Below are 22838 nucleotides of genomic sequence, written 5' to 3' on the forward strand. Positions count from 1 at the left end.
ACTACGATATTAGAACTAACATGTAAATGTTTCGGAGGGATAAGGATGATTTAAACATCTATCCTTAATAAAGATCTAAATTCACCTTATTCGGTGTATAGATCAAGATGGAAAGAACCCATAGTGGAGCCGGGATTGCAAATGGAAACAGAAACCAACCTCCAGTAATTCAGCAAATACCCATAGTGGTAGCTACTGCTGAGCCAGTAACAATGGCCGGAGTACAGGCGATGATCCAATGATGTTGGACCCTTAAATGGAGGAAACAAGATGTTTGCTCCAGCAGAACCGAGAGGAGGCAACCATACCGATTGAACTGCCCGAGTTGAATGACAGACAGTTTGAGAAGGGAAACTATAGCAGGTATGTGGGCCAAGCTAATCCGCCGGTAATCAGGAGAAACAGCCAAGATGATGGAGTTGAGAGAAACGGCTGCAAGTACAAGGATTTTCTGACTTGCAAGCCATCAAATTTCACTAGAATGGAAGATCCGATCAGAGTCATGGATTGGATCTCAGAAATGGAGTTAGCTTTCATGACATGCGGTTGCAGAGGCAAGTTGCAAACCACCTTTGCAGTATGCGAGTTCCGAGGAGGAGCAGTGCACTGGTGGAACACCCTGGGGAAGACTTTAAGCCCCAATGAGCCCCTGCAGCTGGCATGGGGAGAGTTCTTAGTGCAGTTCAAATGAAAGTACTGTTGAGCTCAAAACTTGCTCGAGCTAGAGAACCAGTTCCTAACCATGAAGAAGGGAAGCATGTCAATCGATGAATACACGAACAACTTCACATAGAAAATGGATTTTGCCTTGCGTCTTCTCCCATATGAGCTAAAGAAGATCGAAAAGTACACTAAGGGACTCCCATGGGAGTATGCAGTGCAAGTACATCAGGCACATACTCTGGAAGCAGCTATCTGGGCTACGAAGTCTGTGGAATAAATGATCAGGGGAAGAGCCGCCAGCGAGATTGAGGTTGGCGAGAAAAGGAAATTTGAAGGGTCTACTAAACCCAACAATAAGAAGAGCAAGTTTAGTTCCAAGAATTTCGGAGGAGGAGGGAATGAATCGAAATAGTGCGAGAAGTGCAAGAAGAAGCACTCGGGGAAATGTAGCGAGGAGGTAACCTGCTACAAGTGTAGGAAAACGGGGAACTATGCCAATGAGTGCACCATCAACAAGAGGGTGTGCTACGAGTGTCGGGAAGAAGGACATATTTCTAAGGATTGCCAAAGAAGAAAGATATGGAAAGACACAACATTCCACCGAAGCCAAAGGCGAGAGCCTTCTAGATGACGCTCGAGGCTGCAAAGGACGCAGCAGACGTCGCTTCAGGTACCTTTCTTATACATGCTTTGCCTGCCAGTATATTCTTTGATTCTGGAGCCAACTACTCCTTTGTGTCAAATAGATTTGATGGGAAACTAGCATTACCTATAGAAAAACTTGATAATGCCCTAATTGTGGAAGTTTCCAGTAGCAAGTTCGTACCTGTTAGTGATCGTATTAAGAACATCGTCATCGAATTAAACGAAAACAAATTCCACGAGGAGCTATTACCCATAGAGTTGAACGGTTTTGACATCATTCTGGGTATGGATTCGCTGAATGCCAATGATGCTGAAATTCTTTGCTGAAAGAAGATAGTAAGGGTAAACCCACCCGGAAAAGAGTCATTTATGGTGTATAGGGACAAACGAAGAGTGAATTCTGGAATCATCTCCCTGATGAAAGCCAAAAAATGTTTGTCCAAAGAATGTGCATCGTATTTGGAATTTGTGATCGATGCTAAGAAGGAGAAAAAGGAGATGCAAAGTATACCTCTCGTGTGTGATTATCCAGAAGTCTTTCCCGAAGATCTTCCCGGATTACTGCCTAATAGACAAGTAGATTTTCATATAGACTTGTTACTAGGAACAACAATGATAGAGAAGGCACCATACCGATTAGCACCGACGGAGATGAAGGAGCTCATGACGCAACTTTAGGAGCTGTTGGACAATGGTTTCATTCGACCTAGTTCGTCACCCTGGGGAGCTCCGGTGCTAATCTTGAAGAAGAAAGACGGAATCATGAGGATGTGTATTCACTACAGAGAGCTGAATAAGGCAACGGTGAAGAACAAGTACGCATTGTAGATGATTGATGACCTATTCGATCAGCTGCAAGGTTCGAGCTATTTATCAAAGATCGATCTTAGGTCAGAATATCATCAGCTGAAGGTGAGAGAGCAGGATATGGAGAAGAATGCATTCAGAACAAGATATGGACACTACGAGTTCTTAGTTATGTCGTTTCACTACAAGAAAAAGACCCTTTTACGACGTGCAAACCACGACACTCGTTGATTTATGTTACGCAAAAGAGAGTGGCATTAAAAAAGTGTTACCTCTTGATAAAATTTAAGGATAATGGACACGCATTAATGCGTGCCCTTAAACTGGTGTCTCATATAAAAAAATTGAAAACATGGAGGGCACTTTATCTAAAATGTGCGTCCTCTGTGAGTGTTGTTTTATATTTTTTTTATGAGGCGCGCATTTCTCTTCTTAGAGGGAAAATGAAATCCCCAAAAATATTAAACCTCTCTTTCTTCTCCTACATTGGTATCGATCTGTTCTCTAACATCTCCTCTCCTTCGTCTCCGCCCCTCACCCACCTCCACTACCTCTAACGCACACCGACTCTTCAGGCGTCACACGACGATGATGTTCAGGCGCTCTCGACCAACCTCTAGATACCCCTAACACTTAAAAAATGAACGATGCAATAAACCCTCACACTCAAAAAATGAACGCCAAGGATTCTACTCCAAAGCATTCTTTTAAATATGAAAAACGCAGAGAGCAAAAAACGATGCAGTAACCCTATAAAACCCCTAATCGTTGTATTTCCCCTTTTCCTTCCTCTATCCCCTCCCGCCGATCCTCTAGCCCAAATAAGCCTTTGAGTTTCTTGTAAAAAGACCAAATAAATGTAACCCAGTGCTAATTTCTCAACTTCTTTCACAGTTCTTCCAATTTCCAAAATTTCAATTTCAACAATATCGAAATTCGAAAGCAATTGCTTCAATCGATTTCCTGTGGGTTAGCTCGATACCCTTGATTCGTCCGGTTGTGCCACATGAGTAAAGTATCCCCACCCTATCAGACCGCTATACATCTCTACTTAAAGATATCCCATCTCAATGAAAGTGATTCAGGCCTCACTCCTCTCTCATAGCGATTTAGGTTTTTTGGTACTAGTTATCGACTAAGACACGGACGAGTTAGGGTTTATATCACAGTTTTAAGTGGGCTCAGAGAGAGGATAAAGTTTATATCACAGTTTTATTGGCGGATACAGAAGATGCAAAAGTGAATCTTGCTCCAGAAGGTGTTTTTACATTATCTGCTTCAGCTGGTCAGCATGAGTATGATCTTAAGCTTGAACTTTTTGACAAAGTTAATGTAGAGGTAAGCAGCCATTTATATTCTAAATTACTTTATTATATCATTATCTCATTTTACTATATAATATATCTAGATTCAAATATATTCATATTTAAACTCCATTTATATTCTAAATTACTTTATTATATCATTCATTAGGCATGGAGGGTAGCAAAAGTCTTGCGTCCTTTATATGATCTCCAACTGTTCTCGCTCAAAAAAACAACAATGATGGTAATACAACATTTTAAATCCATAACGTTTCCAAATATACCCTTATGTCATTTCACTTAATTAATAAAAAATTGAATATGTGACAGGCTTTACGCCAACTAAGGCAGATCGCTCAAGAAGCTTCAAAAACCTCATTGATTTCAACATCTTCTGATTCTTGTGATTGCAGCTAAGACAATCAGGTATAAATATAATTATGGTCTTTCTTATAATCTTTTGTACTTTACTGACATATTCTTGCGATTGCAGCTTGTTGAACATGTTGCTACATGCTTAATTAAAATAGCAGAAAGAGTACAAGAATCAAGTGAAATGCTTGATGAACTTTCTAAACATGGATTGATTCATCAAGGGGCATATCTTATAGACCTGATAAACCATACGACTCTATCTTATTATGTTCATACTGTATGCCCATCTTCTTCTATCTTTAGCAATTTTTGTTTTTTTCCAATCTTTTTTGAAGAACTCTTGTGTACTTTTATGTAGGGTTTAATTGGACTACTTGTTAAACTTGCTTCTGGTTCTATGGTAGTTGTGAAGACACTTTTTGATCTTAATATAAGTAGCATTTTGAAAGAGATCTTGTCAATATATGATCTTTCACATGGAGTCCCTTCCCCTCGAACAATTGATGGACATTATAATCAAATGCATGAAGTTTTGAAGTTGTTGATTCAGTTTCTACCCGTTGTATCCAGAAATCAAGAAGTTCCATTAGCTGCAGAAAAAGAAGTTTTCTTGGTGACTCATCCTGGTCTTGTAGAGAAATTTGGGAATGATTTATTACATGTCTTGATCCAGGTTGGTTATCATTTGTCAATCATGTTGTACTGATTTCTTGCTAACTTTTACAATTTCCTTGGTATACCCTTTCTTTTCTTCTCATTTCTGAACAAGTTGTTGATTATGGGGTGGATTTATATATCTATTAAGGGTGTCTATCTGTTGTTGACAAGTTACTTTATTACAGTAACTCTGATATGCTTCTTGATTTGCTTAAAAGCACCAACATTTCAAGGGGACATAATCTTGAATTCTTGATACTCAACTATACTTTTTTCTATCAAATTTCTCTTCAGTTTTAATGGTTTCATGTTGGTAATTTCTCAGGTCAATTGCTTATACAATCCAGAACTTAAAGCTGAATGGGATTCAGCCAAAATGGCCAATAAATAGAGATTAGCACAGTACATATCGAAAGTAACAGGTGAAACAATTGACCCAAATACGCTTTTTGACACTCAAGTGAAGCGCATCCATGAATATAAAATACAGGTGTTGTATATCTTGGGTGCTGTTTATAGATCAAAGAAACTAAAGGTACATATCTTATCCTATTGTTTCTAGTTAAGTACTGAATAGATAGATAATCATAATCATAGACATGGAAGTGGAGGAAATATGGTCCTAAGCTCACGCTCACACACCCCAAGGTCCACTTCCAAGGCAGTAAGAGATATCAGACCAGAAGTACAAATGAATGGTAAACATGATAAAGAAAAAGGTGTTAATGTTCAAGTCATTGTGCGATGCAGGTTAATAGATCATTTGTGTTTGATAAGGTAATTGTCTTGTCTAATATCACTTATTCTTGTTCTCTCTAAATATATCAAAAGAACCACCTTTCATAGTATCTCAAGGAACAAAAGTCTTTTGTTCTCTATTCTATTTTAATAAAAATAATGTCTTTGATGGTGTTCCCAATCATTAATATGGATAGGTATTTGGTCCAAACTCTCAACAAAGGGACTTGTATTATGCAACTATCTCTCCTATTGATTTTGAGGTTCTTGAGGGCTAACCATGCTTCCTTTTTCTTCACTGCTTCTTCAGCAATGGAATGAGACCTATCTTCATTGTCACAAAGTTGATCCAAAGCAAACATACTATTTATCCATGGAGTTTATTCAAGGGTGAGCATTGACTAATGCCATTGGGAATCTTGATATTCAAGATGCATATTCCAGTGCTTTGAACAAACTGGGACATAAACTTGAAGAAATCACTGAGCAGGTAATCCTTTAAAATCTTTCTACATGATTAATATGTTCTATTTTTTAACTATTGCATTATAAAAATTTCAGGAGAATGATATGGAACTTGGGAATGGTGGTTTACAAAAATGCTTACATCATCCGATAAAATCTTGAAGAAGGAAATGGCTGCAGTGAGAGCTGCTGTTGGGCAATCTGTTACTCCTGTTATCGAAAAGGCAGTCTTGACACCTATCTCAGAGGCTTTCCAGGTAACTTATTTTAACATCCAATTTGTCATTTAAAATTAAAAAAAAAATCAAATTTAAAGTCTAAATTTGCTTGTAGAGAGGCATAGGTGATAAGGCTATAAATTAGTTGGAAAAATAGTTTATACTAAGCTTGAAGTAACTGTTTCAAGGCAAATTCAAGTCCAATTTCAAACATCTGGAAAACAAGCTTTACAGGTATGTGATACAACAATAATAGATCTTTGTAAAATATAAAATGATGAATTTTTTTTTTTTAAATTCTAAACCCTTTTTTACAGGAAGCACTGAAGAGTAGTATGGAAGCTTCTGTTCTTCCTGCTTACGAGATGTCCTGCAAAACAATGTTTGACCAAATTGAATCCACATTTCAAAAAGGAATGGATGAATTTATACATTCACCTTTAGCATTTGCGTTGAGGGTAAGAATACTAGAAAGCACAATTCCTTCCTTTTTTTTGCTTCTTTGATGTTCATTTTTGTTTTTTTTTTCAGGATACTATCAATTTTGATATGAGGATTTTAGATCATAATAAGTCGGTTGTCCGCATGGCAAACTTCTGTGTGGTTTCTAGGCATACGGTAAGATGTTTGAATACTATAAATATAGGAAAAACCAACTAATTTTATCTTATATTTTTTGCTTTTGTTAAGGGATAATTTAGGCTCTATCAATTCAGCCCATTTGTTTTTCTTTGTTTTGGCGGGTTAATGGTGTAGCACAATTCCACAATGACATCTTAAAGGCTAAATTATTTGCAGATTATGTGCCAATATGGCCAAACAAGTATCAAAATAAGACTAATGGCATTACTCCTAGATGTTGGCTCAAATTTTGTAGTCCTGAACTTAGTTAGATCATAACAAAATGGTTAAAAACAGACAAGTGGGTCACTAACCTAGACCTACTTGTGTGTCCGTGGGAGGTATGATGCTTTCTCATTCTATTATTATGTAAAAATGACCAAAATGCCCTATAGTGGGACAAGTAATATGAAGTGTGCACTTAATGGATGTCTTATTATAGGAACATTAGATGGGGCTAATGTTGAAATCAGGGAGGAAGTTGGAGAGGAAATTTTTTTCCCTTTTAAAGCAACAACAGATAAAGTTCCATTATATTTCTCATTTATTACTAAGTTAGGGTATATGGTTTTAGTTGAAAGGTGAATATGAACAAAGGTTTGTCTCTTTTTATTTCTTATTTATTACTAAATTTAGAAAATAAGTGGAGACTAAATAAATGTCATAACTTTTGTTTATAGCTCCTTCTCTTCAGTTTGCTTCTCGCTTCCAATCTATGCCAGATAACAATGGAGATTAATGTATGTCGGTTAATAGCCTCTTCTGGAGCATATAAAGCAGTAAGTTATTAATATTTTTTAAATAAATTATGTTCCTCAATTTGCAAAATGAAAGGGAATAAAAGTAAATAAATGTCGATATTTTTAATTTGAAGGTGGTGGAGTGTCTAATTAGGTTGGTTGAAACCTGATGAGGTTCCCATGGTAAGTGTAATTTGGTGTTTTGCCAGTTTGTGTCACCACAACAAATAATTCTCATGTTTGCTATGATACTATTCTGCTTGTGCAGCTTGTAGAATCTGTGCTAAGTAAGGTCATGGAAAAGCTTGAGAATCGCATCACTAGTCAAGTTGAACTGGTAAAGCTTCTTAGCTATGTTGTTTCCTAATTTCCTTGCTTGGTGTTTCAAGTACATATAATAATAAGCTACATTTCCTTCTATAAAACCTTTTAAACAATTTTTTATAAGACACAAATATACAATCTTATAACTTTCTACTTCATATAATGTCTAATCGTTTGTTTTTTATTTCAGTCAACTGTTAACTTATAAGTAATTGGAGGTAAGGAAAAATTATAACCACAGATGATTTGAAAATTATCAAATTTTGATTTATTAATACACAGTTAAATGAGGTGAAAGGAGAGGATGTTGTCTGTTTGATAAAGAATTCTGCTACTCCATCTGGTTCGTTATTCACCTTGCATGTATCCCAAATATGTATTGAGCTGCAAACTCTCACTGATAAAGATAAGGAGGTGAAGTTTCTCTTTTGAGATTCCATTAGATGTTTCTTATCATATAGTCATTTAAGTTGTAAGTTTTTATGGAAAATTGTAGGTTAATTAGCACATGGGGAGTGCATAACAAGATTTTTGCAAAGATAGAAAATTTTGAGGTCGGATGCCCACATTTTTCAAGTTGTATGTAATCAAATTGTCTCATATGTCACATTGGGGAGATTACTTTAATGTCACATTGAAATTTCATCGAATAGTATAGCGATAAATAGAAGAAATAGCAATGTACTTTCATCTATTATTTGTATGACATTAAATTTTATGCAATGGATTTTATATTTTGTATATGGTATTTTATTTTTTATTATGAGACATTAAATACAAATTTAATTTGAAAATTAGTAAATCAATAAATAATATTTTTTTTAAACATTTAAAATTATGATACGCAAAAATGTCTGTCATCTTCATTTATGACATGGCCTTTCTTGACAGGGGCTTTCTTGATATGCATTGCGTGTCATTAACACGCACGTCATAAGGTTACTACACGCGAATGCGTGTCGTGTTCTTTTACGACAGGGCCTTCCTTGACACGCATTGCATGTCGTAAACGTGTGTCATAATTGCACGTAGTAAATGAGCGTCGTCTATAGATGACACGTCGTCTCTCTTTATGACAGGGCCTTCCTTGATGCACATTTGCGCGTCGTCTGAACATTTTACGACGCGCAATGAGCGTCGTAAAAGGCTATTTTTCTAGTAGTGTTTGGTCTAACCAATGCTCCTGCATCATTCATGGATTTAATAAACAGGGTCTGTAAACCATTCCTCGATAAATCCGTGATAGTGTTCATAGACGACATTCTGATTTACTCGAAATTCCAAGAGGAGCATGGCAAGAATCTACGAGAAGTGTTGGAAGTACTGAAGAAGGAGAAGTTGTATGCAAAGTTCTCCAAGTGTGATTATTGGATCCGAGAAGTCCAATTCTTGGGTCATGTGGTTAACCAAGTGGGAATAATGGTTGACCCCGCAAAAATCGAAGCTGTAATGAAGTAGGAATGACCCAAGAGTCACACGGAAATTCGAAGCTTTCTGGGATTAGTTGGATATTAACGACGATTTATCCAAGGCTTTTCCTTGATAGTTTCCCCATTAACATCTTTAACTCATAAAGGAGATACATATACATGGAGTGAGAAGCACGAAGAAGCGTTTCAGAAGCTAAAGAAAAAGTTATGTGACGCACCGATTCTTTCTCTACCCGATGGATTTGAAGACTTTGCGGTCTATAGTGACACATCTGGAGTCGGATTGGGTTGTGTTCTAACCCAAAGAGAAAAGGTGATATCATACGCATCTCGACAATTGAAGGAGCACAAAAAGAACTACCCCACTCATGATCTAGAGTTGGCAGTGGTAGTATTTACCTTAAAGATATGGAGGCGTTATCTCTACGATACGAAGTGCAAACTTTTCACTGATCATAAGAGTCTCTAGTGTCTCATTAATATGAAGGACTTGAATATGAGGCAACGACGCTGGCTAGAATTACTCAAGGACTATGATTGTGAGATACTTTACCACCCTAGTAAGGCCAATGTTGTCACTGATTCTCTCAGTTGGAAAGTCAACCTTCAAAGGAAAAGGCCAAGAGCGTTTAGAATTGAAGTTGTCTCGACGATTGTGGAAAGTATCAAGAAATCTCAAGAAGAAGCTACAGGGAAGAATGACCGAAATGAAGAATGTTTGGGAAAAACGTTAGTGTTCGGTGCAAACAATCATGGACTGAAGGTATTCCAAGACCGAATTTGGGTACCTAAGACGGGAGGAATAAGAGATCTTCTGATGGTCAGAGCGAAAAAACGATTCAAACACTGGAAGATATGTTGAGAGCATTTACCCTTGAGTTCCAAGGTAACTAGGATGAGCACTTGCATCTAGTAGATTTTTCCTACAACAACATTTTCCACTCGAGCATCAAGATGGCAGGTTATCAAGCCGTGTGTGCACAGGAGTGCCGTACGCCGTCTTGTTGGCTTGAGGCTGGAGAAAATCAGTTTATGGGACCTGAGATAATCCATGAGACTGCTGAGCAGCTGAAGGTGATTAGGGAAAGAATGTTAGCAGCTCAAGATCGTCAGAAGAGCTATGCTGATAAGAAAAGACGACCGATGACCTTCAAAGTTCTGGATTCGGTTTTGCTTAAAGTCTATCCATGGAAGGGACTTATACGATTTGGGAAGCAAGGAAAGTTGAGTCCGAGATTTATTGGACCGTTCAAAGTTCTTCAGAAGATTAGGAACCAAGCTTATAAGCTCGAACTACCCGAAGAACTAGATGGTATTTATAACACCTTTCATGTGTGTTATCTGAGGATGTTCACAGGAGAAGTGCCCGACATAATTCCAATCTCAGAGTTATGAATGGATAAGAATAAGAGGCTGATTGAAGAGCCCGAGGCAATTGTCGATCATAAGACTAAGAAGTTACGACGCAAGATGGTCAACTTAGAGCTAGTCCGTTGGAAACATACGAATGGGCTGAATCTCACTTGGGAAACAGAGAGAGACATGATGAGTCGCTATCCACATTTGTTTGCTGATGCATGATTCCGGGACGGAATCACCCTAACGGGGAGAGAATTGTAACGCCCGGGTTTCAGGGCTAAGAATTAATAAGTGATGTAATAGTCTAGGTCAAGTATTGTAACTCTTTTTGAAGTAATAAAACATGAATTATTTGAGTGTTATGTGAATTATGTGCCTTTATATGCTTATTACATATTAATAAATATATAATAAATAAAGAATAAAAATAAGAATCAAAATTAAAGTGTGAGATAAGCCCGATATCTTTACATAAAGTTGTAGTGGTCGAAACAAGGATTCCGGGGATATAAAGAACACCGATATCCGAGTTATAACGAAGAAGTTAATACCCGTCGAAGTTTCGCGACGGAACTGGCACGACACCGGGAAGCATAAATTGTGTATTTACTATAGAGCGACTTTTAGCGTAAGTGATCTAAAAAAAATGTTGTAGTATACGTTAAACCGAGAACATACAAAAAAAAGCGCCCAAATTTGACTTCGTATAAGTTATGATTTTTCGAAAATTTAGCTTAGCACTGCACCGTCCGAAACTCGAATTTTAGTTTGAGCAGTTTTTGGCTTACACGACCTAAATGAGAATGGAATATCTCATTAATAGGAACTTAATGATAAAAAGACAGGCAAAAACGGAGTCCGTATGAAGGAGTTACGAATTTTTCGCGGTCATTTAGCAGTCTAATCTCCTCATACTATTAAATTTAAGATCTGTCAAGAATTAGCGGAGCCTAAATGAAAGTTTTAGATCTTGTTTTTACCTACGTGTGGAAAAAATAAACATCGGAAACGGAGCTCGTATGCGAGAGTTATGATATTTCTAAGTCGGGAGGGTGTTGTGCGAAATCGGGTGACGTGGCACAATCCTTGTTGTCGCTTCCTCTCCAAGGCTAGCCACCAGATGGTGACACCTGCCCATGAAAATCGATTAGATTGAGCCCAGCATGATGAGTTTTGGTGATTTCTAGCCTATAAAAAGTGTACCGAGGCTCCCACATTTCTCACACCTTCCAACTTCTCTTTCTCTCTCTAGAATCTCTCTCTAAGCCTCCCTAACCCCCCTAAATTCTAGGTAAGCACCCTAGCACCCGAAGGAAGCCCCGAGGCTCCGAGAGTCCTACGATAAAGGGTCTTTCAGTTCAAAAACTCTGCTCCGGCGGGGCCCAGTCTTTGAGAAAACCCGTTGTAAATGACTTATGCCTACCCTAACTTTAGTAAAGCTTATGTTTCAATATAGTAATGTTATTAGGACCTTATAAGGAGTATTTAGGCTATTATTATGGGTTATTTAAGTGTCGTTATAATATCTTTCAATCACTCGCAGTACGAGGAATCTGGTTTGGAGGGTCGCTTGGGTTGCTGGATTCAGAAAGTGCTTTTATTCCAAAAATGATCCTGCGCTCCGGTGTTTCATGTTTGGCCCATGTCTGTACATAGTGGTTGAAAAATATTGTTTCATGCTTATATAATAGTAATAATAGCAAGACTATTAATTAGTCTCGTTGAGTATTAGACTAAACTCTAATGGTAATGATACTAGGTTTCGTCAAGGATAATTGTTTTAAGAGTAACGAAGTGTTGTCCGAGTATCCAGTCACCAACTTTCGAGGTGAGTGCATAGTTACTTTCATCTTACATATAGATATGAAGCATTTAATATAAATTATGTGCTACGTGTGTATATTGTCAGAATACTTGCCGTCTATGCTGGGTGAAAGATTTTTATACATGTTTTCACTACAAGAAAAAAGGCCTTTTACGACGCGCAAAATACGACGCTCATTGATCTATGTTACGCAAAGGAGAGTGACATTAGAAAAATGTCATCTCTTCAAAAAATTTATGGATAGAAGACACGCATTATTGCGCGCCCTTAAATTAGTGTCTAAAAAAAACACGGAGGGCACCTATAATAAAATACGCGTCGTCTAAGGATGTCGCTTTATAATTTTTAATGGAACGCGCGTTCCATCCTTTAACAGTAGGGGGAAATGAAATTCTGAAAAAATTAAAAATCCCGCCTTCCTTTTTTTTCTCAATCAAGAAACCCTAACCTTTCTCTCTATTCACGAGCCAGTAATCAGCAAAGAAGATCAACAACAAACACCAACTGGTTCGATTTCTCCCTAAAACTGGTACAACTTCTCCTAAATCCGACTTCACTTCACACTCTGAGTTTGTTCTCTCCCTAATCGATGCATCCACATTCTCGTCTCTCCCCCTCCACCGGGTTTTCTCTCATCTCTCTTCTCCATAGATGAATATTTCTCTTTCTCCTTTGTTCGTGCTTCCTTATTGCAGGTGGTCTCGGTGGTGTTTGATAGTTGGAAACGAAAGCAACAGTGAGTATACAACAGGCCTTCCATTCAAAAAAAAAACTTTGCACGTAATAGAGAAGGTTAATTCCACATAAGGGATGGAGCCAGAAGATGTGGGTGATAAAAACGCAATCATTGGAGCCAGAAGATATCTCTCCTCCACCAGATGAAGATTGTCGAAGAGCTGAAGGGGGGACCAATTTCTATAAAGCAGTGCTCTATATGTTCCTTGTTCTGGTAATTCTACGATCCCTTTACAATTTATTCTATTTTCGTTTTTTATTTTATATATGTTCATGTTAATTTCTAAACATGAATCACTTCACCTTCTTAAATCTTGTGTTTTTTTTCATGAAAATCATCCCCCAGTTTATAAAATTATATGCCTAATTGTTGAGATATGCATTTGTTTTAGGTTGAGGGTGAGGGCAGGGCACCTAATTCTCCTTAGAATACAAATACAAAAGCAATATGCCATTGTAGGAATGGAGATGGATTTCAGCAACATGAACTGTTTGACTTTGATTCTTGCTAAATGGAAAATAATAATAGATGAACAGGGGAAGTGGCGACCTAAATACCAAGTGTCATCAGAGAATTGCTATTACGTAGGGGCAGATTTTAGTTTGCATCTTGTTCACCAAGGCAAAAGAAAAAAGAGAAATAGGAAGTGTAGAAGAAAAAAAGATGAACATGGGAATGAACCAAAAAACAGAGGAATAATGTTTACTTCTTGCCAAAGGTAAAACTACTTATTAAAAACATGATTTTGAATGAAATTACAATGTAATGCAAGTCCTATTTTATACTAAACACAAATGAAACGTAGTCTAATTCAAATACCACATAAAAAATGCAAGTTTACTAAAAAATTCCTAAAATACCCCTGGGCTAAAATTGTCCCAATTTCTCTAGGTTATCCAACAGGTATTGCAGAAAAGTGGGGTTATTCTTGATTCACTAGAGGAGCAAAAGAAGAAGGTTTAGTGATATAGCTATAATATTGTGATTTGTGAACAAACTTGAAACTATTAAAACCCTTATACATTGGAAACCCTTCCGTTGAGGATGAGCATTTAGACACATATGAACTTTCAATACTAATTTATAAGTTTCCTCTTTCCTGTGTTTATACTTTATAGTTGGATTTCAAATTTTTGTTTCTTTATGCTATAGAAAGTTTTAGATATTTAAATACTATATGCTAGTATATGTTGAGGTTTGAATAAGATTCTACTTATTATTCATCATACATCTTAATGCGTGTATTTACTTGAAACAGGTTGTTGTGGAAAGAATTAAAAACAATGTCATAGGTGACAAGATTGATCCAAAAGCTGTACTAAATTTGGATCCTGGTCTTGGTGTTTTGGATGCATTTTTTGCCAGTTTGTCAATGATTCTTGTCAGTGAGGTATGTTCTTTCCCTATCTTTTTTTATAGGCACACATAAGTTTCCACAAATGTTTATTTCTCAAAATTACATTACCTAATATTCCATTTATTGCTTCCATCTAGATTGGAGATGAAACTTTTATTATAGCAGCTCTTATGGCAATGCATCATCCAAAGTCAATTGTTCTATCAGGTGCACTCAGTGCTCTGTTTGTAATGACTGTAAGTTTGCTACTTTTCTTTTTTACCCTTTTCATATTTTAGTGAACATAAATGAAAAACATATATTTTAGTTTGCTTCTAAGTTTAGTTTGGTTTTATTTGGTATGTAGATACTTTCTACAGGGCTTGGTAGGATTGTTCCAAATCTAATATCAAGGAAACACACAAACAGTGTTGCTACAGGTATGTATTGAGTATATATATATATATATATATATATATATATATATATATATATATATATATATATTAAAATTCAATTTAAAATATGAGGATTGTGAGACATCTAAATTGTTTTTTTCTACAATAAAGTTCTTTATGCCTTTTTTGGGCTGTGTTTGCTCTATATTGCTTGGAGATCAGATTCAAAAGCATCTCAAAAAAAGGAGATGGAGCAAGTATGTTTTCTTTTTCCCCATTAAGGGTTATAGTTTTTATATAAATTTAGGCTTTACCTCATTATTAAATACCCAAAAAACAATCCAAAAATCTGATTCTATTACAAAATATATGCAGGTAGAAGAGAAATTAGAGTCTGGACAAGTCAAAACAGCTGTACGCAGAAATTAGAGTCTGGACAAGGCAAAACGTTGTAGAAGTTTGATCCAATTTTTTGCAAATCAACAAAGGTGCATTTTGTCTCGTTGATTGGTCAAAAGATAGTATATGTTATGGATGTTAATAAGTTGGGTAATGTAGTAACTCGAATATTTGAAAATGCAGGGATCTTTTACTATCTTTTGAGAAGGCAACAGGGAAAAAACCACTGGGGATCATATTCTATAGGTATATATATAAATATAATTTCAAGTGGTACAATTAAAGAAAAAAAAACTAAATCTTCACTTCGTTTTTTATTTGCAGGGATGGTGTAAGTGATGGGCAACTAATGAGCCGAAAGCAACTTCTTTTGTACAAGAGTGGGGACACTGTTCTCTATAATAATGCGGTTAAAGTGTATACATTTTGTTTATATCCAGGTGTTTCCAAGGCGAGAAACATTTCCAGATTTGGACTGTGTTGACTCGGTGAGTTCAGCGGAACAACTCATTATACTTTGAAAGACCTTAACGACCAGGGACTAAAGGTATCTTTTCCTTGATTTTTAGGCTTATTCTAACCTTAATTAGTTGAGCCCTTTAGGAGGTTATTATTAATGTATCTGCATCCATGGTAATGAATCGACACTTGCAATCCAATTTTTAGGTTAAGCTTCTTATAATTCTTGTATGGTGTCATTGGGTTATTTTCTTTTTTGATGGTGGGATGTCAAAATAAACGGTTCTTATATAGACTACAGAGCGAGAGCTATGTTATTCTTGTCTCTTCAACTACATTTAACTAAATAAACACAATTATCTTATTAAATTTAACTCAAAACCCATAGGGCATTGGTCTTGTAAACACTAAAATCACTCAAAACTCAAAACAGTATATACCAAGAAACAAATATTCAGTAGATTTCTGATATAATGACTTGTGTTGATGCAGTTTTTGCTTAAATATTCAAACATGGTGCAATACAATTTCAAGAAAATCACAAGGGTACCCACTGGAAAAGACTTTGCAGACATAGTCCTCAGTAGAACCCAAAGAAAAACCCCAACAGTTGTCCACAAAGGCTATGCAATCAACTGAATTAGAGGTTTTTATATGAGAAAAGTGAATTTCACACAAACAAACTTTGGTGTTTGCAATTATTGATCCACAGTAAGTCCATGGACTGACTGTTATGCTTATAATGTGTTTTTGGATTGTCCTATACAATGTTTTTTTGTTTCTGTGTATTTTGTGCATCAGGTAAAGTTGGTGGAAGAAAAGAATATGAAGCCACTTGATTCAAATCTTGCAGCATTATCAGCAAGATGCAGTAAAGACTTGGAGTTGAATTTGGCTAAGTCTTTCTTGAGTGAGATGGGCCAATGTACAACTTCTTATCCATATAACAGCTGTTTGGAGCATTAGTCTTAAAGAATTATGAAAGGCAAGATGCAACTTTATTTCGTTGGAATTTTATGTAGAGAGTAGATTAGATGCAAATTTAGATATTGTAAAAAATAGAATTGTATGACATTAAATTTTATGCAATGGATTGTATTTTTTGTATATGATATTTTATTTCTATTATGAATTGTATGACATCAAATTTAGACATTGTAAATATATTTTTTAGAACATTTAAAGTTATGATACGCAAAAATGTGTGTCATCTTCATTTACGACATGGCCTTTCTTGACAGGGGCTTCCTTGATACGCATTGCGTGTCATCAACATGCGCGTCGTAAGGTTATGACACGCAAATGCGTGTCGTCTTTCTTTATGACAGGGCCTTCCTTGATACGCATTGCGTGTCATAACCGCGCGTCGTAAATGCGCGTCATAAATGCGCGTCGTAAATGCGCGTCGTCTATAGACGACGCGCAAAAGCGCGTCGTCTCTCTTTATGACAGGGCCTTCCTTGACACGCATTTGCGCGTCGTCTGAGCGTTTTACGACGCGCAATGAGCGTCGTAAAAGGCCTTTTTTCTAGTAGTGTTTAAAAGATTTAAACTGTATATGTATTTTATATCTACAAAATGTGTTGGGTAAAACATGGGTAGATGTATTAGTTATGCGTGACGAAATAACATAACGAGAGGCCTCGATAGAGATGTTTTGATGATCTAGTCATCTAGCGGAGTATAGATGATGCCCACAGACTTTTCTAGATAGTCCAGTGAAACGCTAGCAGGCTCGCAACCTGTAGCTGTTTTTGAACTGTGTGTTCACCAAAAGTACTCCATCCCCCACATTGTTGCCTTATTTGACATGTATTGCTATGGAACCCCCGAAGCATTTGTTGTCACCTCGATGAAAATCCTTAGACTAGGTCCCTAGTGTTAGATGTTTTAGGGACGTAAAGTGAGGATAACAGGAACGGGTAATCGGGTTTGTTTGGTTTGATAAAGTTAAAAAATTTATTTATTGTGGGTTCAAAACCCTATGTGCTTACCAGGCTCCCAAGCATGACCCACGTAGTTTCTTTTATTATAGGTAGTGTCGCATGAGCATAGATGTTTGGATGAGAGTTAAGGGATTATAAGCCCATAATTACGAAATAATGTAGTAAGGCCTATGTTGTATTGTTTATGCTTTATGATCTGTATCGAACATGACATCCCATGTCTTTTTAATAAAATACATTTATATGGAAATGCTTTTGATAAACCTTTATCATATTTTTGTTTTGGGACAAATTCCACAAATCTTTTATGTAAAATGTTACTCTGATTTTCAAACAAGCATAAACAAAATTGGTCTTTTCTGGCCGTGAAAAATGGGGATGTCACAAGGTACGTCAGGGGAGCGTGGCGAGAAAAACGCGTGATCGTACAACCCCTCAATTTTTATGACATTGTTTCTGGAGTACTCTGATATGATGCATTTTGAAAACAAGTTTTGTAATAATTAACGGATTTGCAATGTTTTTAAAAGTTCAGATTTGGCTTGATTTTATGGGTGTTACAAGTTAGTATCAGATCCTTGGTTTGAGTGAATTGGAGGAACACTCGTGTGAATCCAGTTTCAAATCAAGGAAAAGATTTTTAAATGGTTTTCAAAATAAGTAAAGGAGGATGCAGAGTGTACAATCATTCTAAGCCTGTAAGTAGACCCCAAAATACCATACAGTTATTTGATATTGTGGTATGTTAGGACAACATGCTAGAACTAAGATAGGGATCCTCGGGAACTATATGATAAGAATTTCCTGGTTTGTGATGCCTTATCTTATATAGAGTACCTCGTTGATTGTATTATGACTCTTTCATGTGTGAACTAACTATTGGATGAATACTCCAAGTTACATGCTACAGGGGTTAAATGGTCTTTGGGTAAGAGATTTGGTCCTGCTACGCAGCTCTTGTCTGAGTCCAACCGTTGTGGGATTAAATCTTTTAGCCTAAATTTGTTTAATCTATGCGGCATGTGGTTGTATTCATTCAATAGTTAACTGGCACCAATGGAGGGTCGTGTAGTAGTTGGTAGTAGGGTGGTCGTGAGAGGCCGGGAGGTCAGTTATGAGATATTCATTATTCCTCTATGAGTGAGGATTGAGCGCTCGCTATGTTTTTTATATGGTTAGGGTGTTGTTGTGATAAAGGACAAATATGGGTATGTGTGGAAGGTAGTATGGGCCCATACTACTGAATGCACATGACCCATATGCGTAGCAAGGAAGCCACAACCCTAGGGTTGGTAAAGGTTAGGTTTCCCGTCATTTGTGTGGATTATCTGATACTTTCGTTGTATATGTTCAGTTTGGTGATGGAGAAACGATTTGAAGTAGGATCTGGATCAGGATGCGGAGCGAGTGGTCGGGTAGGCCGGTATTGTCCGTTGATAAGATACATGAGATGAGTTCAGTGGAGTTTTCTCAGATTTTGCGAGAGGAATTGTCTGGTGTTGTGGACCGGGTCACCGCCAGGGTGATAGCCAAGTTTGAGGAGCAGGTTGCAGCCTTGCAATCTGTGAGAGACGTTGCTATTGGGATGACTACTGGGGGAGTGCCAGTGGTGGGGTCACTATAAGGAAAGAGGAAGAGGGACTTCTTAGCAGAGAGAGAAGAGTTGGAGACTGGTGACCTTGGTACTGGAAATCAAGAGGGTCAGGATGTGTGTGGCAAGTATGGGGGAACCCACGGATATGCTTGTCACAAATTCAGGTGCTACAAGTGCAAGGAAAGAGGACATGTGCAACGGGATTGCAAGAAGGATCAGATATCCTTTCACTGCCATGAGCCAGGTTATTTTAGGTCCAGCTGTCCTGCGTTGAGGGCAGAAGGAGTTCGGAGTCCAGCAATTATCGTTCCACAAGAGGTCAAATTCGAGTCGTAATAAGTCTCTCGTATGTAATAGGGAACCCCTATTCTATAATAATATCATGGTCAAGTCGTCTTTGATCAGTAATTATTTCGTCTTGGAAATTTTTAAGTATCTATAAGCAGTAATTTCGGTTTAGTGGCCTATTTTGTCTAATCTATATATTGCAGAACTTCATGAGACATTAAGACATACGATGGTCATAGGAATTTAGTATCAAGGGGTAGTAGTCATTTAGTATCTAGGGGTGTTAGAGAATGGGAAGTTAGGATATAGGATCATAATTCCAGGGCCAGTAGTTGTGAATTGGGGATATATAAGTGTTCAACTGGGATTCAGGTTTTCTTTTGAAGTTCGGTTGCACCATGTCGGGAGGATGGTTCTACGAAGGTTGTTTACTCTAGGGTTGATCGATCCATAGTTAAGGATGAGGATACCTAGTAAGGACGGTTAAATTGTGTTCGTTTCACCGCCAACAGGTAGTAGTTAGTACCCTAAGTGGATGAGAATTGAGAATTCTCAAGTTGAGCGTAAGTCAATGAAGGTTTTGTCAGTTGTTGCTCGAATTGATGCATTCGGTTTTGTTAGGCTAATTTTGATCGGTGAACCTTAATAGAAGCAGGCATGTTCAGCAGGGTGGTTTTCCACCATCGTCGGGTTATGGTGGTTTCATTCATTGTGCTCTTATCGGCTTGTGAGGTCGCCAAGGGACGTGGTCTATTGTTGTGGTTTTGGTCTAAACATTTGTCATTTGAATTCCAAGCTTTGAGTGCAGTATCATTTCAAGCATTTGGTATTATCAGTGTGTTGGGATAAGTTTTACATCCCCGTCGGGAAGGAAGGTGGCCTAAATGGCTATTTTGTTTGAGGGTTGTGTAAGATGGGAGTTCGGTCAAACTCCACAGCATGTGGATCACATCTTTTGAGTGGTTGATAGCAAAATCTGGGAAATCAGGTTCGGATTCCAGTCATGCATTGTGTTCAGTTCAGGTGTTCGGTCAACTGTGTGCTCGACTCTAAGCGTATTTGAATTTATAGATCAGTGGTAGATTCATAATGTCATGTTCCTCAATGATAAGGAAGGGCCTTCGAGAAGAATATGAGTATCCATTTTAGAAAAGGCTTATAGTGGAAACTCGCGTTGGGACTCACGAGAGTATTTGCGCAAGGCGTGCATCCTGGAATTCAGTAAGGTAAGTTGGGAATCTTTGGGGTTGAGGTGCGGGTCCAAGTTTCAGGCGAAAGGTGTGATGTCATCAATGGTAAGGTCAAAGGTGGTTGGGTTAGGATGTCCCTGTCTTTCAGGTTCTGGGAACCGGGTTAGATCTTTCTCCTGATCGTCTTTGGCGACACATTGTATTTACTTAGGGTTAAGGGGGTCCTGCTCTATGGAGTAGGCCAAGATATGTTGGGTCAAAATTATGGTTTATACTTTACTTTTCTAGGAAAATGTATTTTTCAGTCTAGGACCATAAACAACTTGTTGTTTACGGATGTATGTGTGTTTACGGTTATGTTTACGACCAGGTGGGTGTTTACGGTCGTAAACAGGTTTACGCCCATTTACGGTCCATGTTCCCAAGTATATATATAGTTGTTAGGGGTAAGGAGTGGTTGTTGAACAGAACAGAGTGTACGACCAAGAGAGAGAAAAAGGAGCATAAGTGTGTAAGTGTGTGAATATTGTGTAAGGAACTTCATTCTAATCAAATCATACAAGATTCATATTATTCTACTTTTCCTTATCTTCTATTTTCATCTAGCATCATCCGTTTGATTGGGATTCCGCACCATCAGACGGATCTGATTGATACACAAGCAGATTTGGGGACTTACAAGTGGTATCAGAGCTTGGATTGTATCAATCATTTTTGTCAGATCTGGAGCTTATTTTATCTTATTTTTGAAGGATTTCTGTGTTTTTGGATAGATCTTTGCATTTTTGTTAAAAACAAGTTTTTGATCGAATATTAGAGCAAAAAGTGTGAAAAACATCGTTTTTCTTCGCATCTATTGAAGGGTTTACAGCCTTTGAAGAGATCACGGCCCGAAGGGAGTTTACGACCGTAAACAGTTCACGGCCCTTGGAGTTTATGGCCTCAGAGCTTACGGTCCAAGGTTCACGGACAGCCTCGCCTCGGTTTTACGGCTCATCAGTATCTCGGATTCGTGGTCAGCCTTGCATAGGGTCCGAAGTTCGCACTGCATTCATTTAAAAAAGAAGGGGGAAACAATTTTGGGGTTAGCAGGTTTCGAACCCTGGTCATCCGCATCCACAACAAAGGTGTCTTACCAGTTGGGCTAGACTGCATGTTGATTTAAACCTTTGCGTTTTAATTCAAAAGGCTTCTCTAGTTCGACTAATTTTGCAATTTTGACACTTTTAGCCCAAAATTAAAATTTCTTTTATTTTTAAATTCTATTTTCTTCCAAAAATTTTAGCTTTTAATTTTTAAATTTCTAAATTGACCTTTGACCTCAAATTTTGAATTTTACTTTAAAATTTTAAAAATTCGATGTGTCAAGTGAAAGAGTGGCAACAATAATTGAAAACAGAAGAAATGGAAGGACCGGAAGTAAACATGAATAGGTTATGAGAGTGTTCCTCCCCCATTCAATCACAACTACACCGCCAAACCTTTGACTCAAGAAGAGATTGACCGAGAAGCATTTATGGTAAATGGTAAACCAGCTGTTGAACATGCAACAGAGTGTACTGCAAGGGAATTAGACACTAACGTTTCTACTTCCAATGCAGATTCGTTAGTAAGTCAGAGAAAGTAGGAAGATGGAAAGATTGAGTCTGATAATATTTATGTGTCAAAGTATGATGACTCAAATATTGTTGATATATTTGATGATATCTTTGATAATTCTGTCGTGGATGTGCCAGAAAGTGTTGAGTTGAGCGATTCTAATGCTTCTACTATAGGTGCAGGTAAAGTAGCTGAAGATGAGAACAATGAGAAAACTAAGGAGCAATCCAATGACTCCTGGAACTCTGAATCTGTTGCTTCTAACTCAGTTACTCCTAACAAGCCTGCTGTTGAAAAATACAGGCTACCAACAAAAGTTAAACAGAGTGCTTGTTGCAACTGGGCGTGTGGGAAAAGCAAGTGACAAGGCAAAGGCACGCCACCAGGGGAAGGAAGAAAAAACTTCTTAGTGAAGAAAAAGGCATGTTTTCACTATGGAACACCTGGACACATTGCCAGAAATTATCCAAATCATGCATACGTTCCCTACTACGCACAAGGCTGGTAGAACGCGCAAAGTGGGAGATTCTACAAAAGAAATCATTCGAGGTCACAATTGCGTATTGGTGACTAGAATGCCTACAAGGCCAAGAATCAAACCCACAAGGCCAAGAATCAAAATCCCAAGAGCAAGAAGGGAATGCCGGCCAAGAAGGCAAATTCAAGAGATGCTCCAGTGAAACAAAGACCAGTTAGGTCAAAGTCATCTCAACGGCCGACAT

The 22838-nt window shown here is 37.6% G+C and overlaps 1 long non-coding RNA gene across 1 annotated transcript; it reads left to right on the forward strand.

The window, feature by feature from the left end:
* The first annotated feature begins 14165 nt into the window (after nucleotides 1-14165).
* LOC128130089 (uncharacterized) lies at nucleotides 14166-14691 on the forward strand. Its single transcript, XR_008228017.1, has 3 exons — nucleotides 14166-14297; nucleotides 14402-14500; nucleotides 14611-14691. It is a non-coding gene; the product is annotated as an uncharacterized LOC128130089 (long non-coding RNA).
* Nucleotides 14692-22838: the final 8147 nt, after the last annotated feature.

Source organism: Lactuca sativa, chromosome 1, assembly GCF_002870075.4.
Source record: "Lactuca sativa cultivar Salinas chromosome 1, Lsat_Salinas_v11, whole genome shotgun sequence".
NCBI classification, from domain to species: domain Eukaryota; kingdom Viridiplantae; phylum Streptophyta; class Magnoliopsida; order Asterales; family Asteraceae; genus Lactuca; species Lactuca sativa.